The sequence below is a fragment of the Lethenteron reissneri genome, chromosome 53 (genome assembly GCF_015708825.2).
Source record: "Lethenteron reissneri isolate LAM-NWPU_2019-01 chromosome 53, ASM1570882v1, whole genome shotgun sequence".
Classification (NCBI taxonomy): Eukaryota; Metazoa; Chordata; class Hyperoartia; order Petromyzontiformes; family Petromyzontidae; genus Lethenteron; species Lethenteron reissneri.
In genome coordinates, this window is record NC_083831.1 from 9,725,746 (window position 1) to 9,729,653 (window position 3,908).

Below are 3,908 nucleotides of genomic sequence, written 5' to 3' on the forward strand. Positions count from 1 at the left end.
CAGACATTCGAGAAAGAGTATAACAATTGGGCAGCCTACCGAATACATCGGTAGGGTTGCCAATTATGCAACATGAGTGACGGAAATGGTATCTACACCTGTTCAGGCCTTTTTAAAAGTCAACATTCCATAAAATATCACCAAATGAGTTGTACACAGTGCTGACCACACCTCTTTATGCCTTTTGGGTGTTTTTATTCATACGGCTGATGCAGAGCAACGTCTACAATTTCACATTCAGGTGGTCAAGCCAGATAACCGCATCCAGAGCAGCAGAGTATTTCGCTGTGATGTCACCTTCATATTTGTGGACTGGGCATTGCGTCGTTATATGTTGTACGGTCTGTTCTGGATGACCACAGTCGCACACTCGGAAGAGTTTTAAATTTTCCATTTGTGCATCAGGTATCTATACCTGTCTTGGTTTGTGCAGCTGATGCAGTTTAGGGTAGACCATGAGCTTCATGGAAGATCAAACCCAGGCATCTTCTGCGTTGGGTCTTTTCACATTTGGATAGGCAGCACTAAAAACACCTGCCTGGCAATCTCCGAGACTAAATGAGATATCTGCCGATGTGTGAGAGAGCAACATGCGGCACTCACTACAATAAGACCTTTGTTGGAAAATTCTAAATCAGTAAAGTTATGGTCAAAAATGGTCATGTATTGAAGAATTAACAGCTCGTAATAATCAACCAAGTGACAGCAGACCCGCCCAAATGTGATCGGAATCTGTTCAACACTTCAGTTGACACTAGTGGTCGTTCTAAATTTCCTCTTCATCCGCACTATTGAAATTATAAATTCAAACGAGTCCCATGATTGCCAACAGATGGCGCACTAACCAGCACTCAGAATCCCTTACTGTGCATCATAACATACAGCGGCGCTGCAGAGATCATTAAAATTAGACAATACAAGTTCATATAACTGTTCATCTACACATCTCATAAACCGTCACGACCATGTGAGTGCATAATTTTGGCAGAATTGGTTCAAGACAAACTCAACAGAACAGGGTGTCATGTTTCAATGTATTTATCAACTTCAAAGATAAAAGCACTTTCATGTACCTATTGTCCTGACATAAATCATATTATTTTAGTTCGATTTACTTGGTACATTATAATAACGTAATCCTTTGTCACGATTAATCATCTGCAGACTAGGGATCATTAGGGGTTGTCTGAGAATACTTCACCTAGCTGATCAACAGTCCGGGTTAGTGAAATGGATGACAAGCGCCCGGTTCATATATCACTCGAAACTGTTAGCCGTGGCCAGGAATCGAACTCATGTGGCCGGTTTCATAGAGGAATGCGCGAACCACTGGGTCACCTCTGCAACCCTGCATCGGACTCACTGTGTGCACGTTTCACCACTCCACACAACCTCAGGGGTGCACCTAGCCTGGCACGGCGGTGGCATGACCACGTCCACGTGTTTGACACGTGCCCAGACTGAACCACGTGGTTCGCTCCGGGGGGTGGGGTGGGTGACGTAATCGACATAAGCGGAATATTTTATTTGTTTAAACCCACAATTAATACAAGTCGTATATTTTTTTCTAACGACTGCCGTATAGAGTAAATAAATAAGCGCGTTATCTAACTTTAAACTATAAACTTAAAAAAAAATAACACTCGGTAAAGTCCGGCAATTTCCGGCCGAGCAATGTTGATCGGGATTTGAAATTCATAACGCGTATTGGCGGGCTTCAATGTTGTGAGATAGGTCGGGTCTCTCATAGCGTTCATAAAACCCAGTCTTCTTGGGTACGGCTGCTGATGCAGATCAACAGCTACAATGTTGCGTGCAGCTGGTCTAGCGGAGAGTTAATATCGCTGCTGGATGACCCTCAGTCGCAACGCTACTTACTCCTGGAGAGTTTTTCATTCACAATTTGTGCATCACCCGCAGCTGTCGTGTGTGTGCAGTAGATGCGGATTAGGTGGTGGACCATGAGCTTCGTGGAAGATAAAAAAAATCAGTCATCTGCCGTTTGTGAGTTGAATTCCATGAGGTAGGTGAGATGTTAACTACCTCGCCTGGCATACATGTCTCTCTCTCCGTGGTCGCGTGGATCTTTTCCTCTTCGCATTTATAATCAACAATCACTGCGTTTAGAGAGGATCGATCTGACCGCTATGAATGTCCCCACGCGATGAAAAAGCCACCACGCTGAGCGGGTCACATTTGCGACAGCGAGGTCGCTTCTGAAAAAGAGCTGCAACTAAGCAGCGGTGGCCTTTATCTCAGCGAACAAAAACAACAAAGTTTAGTCCTGAAGCTTCCAATGTTTTCGTGTGAGAGATATGTCCCGTGGCTGCCTTTAATAGAATTCATCGCACATTAAACACCCCCCTGCTCGGGTTCGCTATTGGACTAACCCAGCCCCGCCCCCGCCTTGCCAACACAATGACGTCACGGCACGGGTTCAACCAATGCGTCCGCGGAGGGGGGTGGTGTTTGATTGGTTTACGCGCGGCGAGCGGAGGGAGCCAATCAGCGACCGCCGTTCCGCCAACGAATCGAAGCCACAACCTCTCGAATTCATCGCATATTACACACCCCCCGCTCAGGTTCGCTATTGGACTAATCCAGCCCCGCCCCCGCCTTGCCAACGCAATGACGTCACGGCGCGGGTTCAACCAATGCGTCCGCGGGGGGGGGGGGCGGTGTTTGATTGGTTTACGCGCGTCGAGCGGAGGGAGCCAATCAGCGACCGCCGTTCGACAACGCGCGAGAGGCCGCCACCTCTCCGCCATCTTGCGTTGACCAACAAAACCTCCCGCGCCTTTCCCGCCCGTCCCATTCAACGTTAAACTTCCGCGCGCGACGTCCACGCGACGTTCACCCAACGTCCCCCGTCCGCTCTAAAACTCCTTAACCACGGGTGGGTGGGTGGGGGCGTCTTTGTTTTGAACCCCCCCCCCCCCATACAAAGACAAAGTTTCACCCGTATAGCCTTAACAGACTGTAGGGGCAAGTGCTGTGAGCGAGTAGCACCTGTGATGGTCCGAATGGTGCATAAAGGTGGTGGGTGGAAGGCACCACGCCCGATTGCCTTTGTCTCCCCCGGTGGCGCTGTTCACACACCGCACCGGGAACTTATTTGAGGCTGAGTCGACCTAAGGGAGTCCCAGGAGCGATTAAGATAATCGTCTCTGGTGTTGGCCGTGAGCGGGAATCGAACTCGGATGGTCGGGTTCATAGCGCAGCGTAGCGCTAATCGCTGCGCTACCGCTCCCCACAGTGACAAAGTGACACACACACCGCTCCCCCACCACACACCACTAACCCACCACACACACCACTCCCCCACCAAACACACCGCTCCGCCACCACTCACCCACCACACATACCACTCCCCCACCAAACACCCCGCTCCCCCACCACACACCACACCACCACACATACCACACACACCACTCCCCCACCACACGCACCACTCCCTCACTCACCCACCACACACACCACTCCCTCACTCACCCACCACACACACCACTCCCCCACCACACCACCACGCACCCACCACACACACCACTCCCCCACAAAACCACACACCACCACCACCACTCACACACCACTCCCCCACTACACGCACCACTCCCTCACTCACCCACCACACACCACACCACCACTCACACACCACACGCCGCACTCCCTCACTCACCCACTACACACACCACTCACACACCACACACCACTCCCTCCCTCACCCACCACACACACCACTCACCCACCACACGCACCACTCCCTCACTCACCCACCACACACCACACCACCACTCACACACCACACACATCCCTGACCAAGATGGCCGTCGCGCCTTCCAGACTCCGCCCCCTCCTCCTCCACCACCGCAGCAGCAGCAGCCGCCGTTGCCGTGGCGACGCGGCGAGCC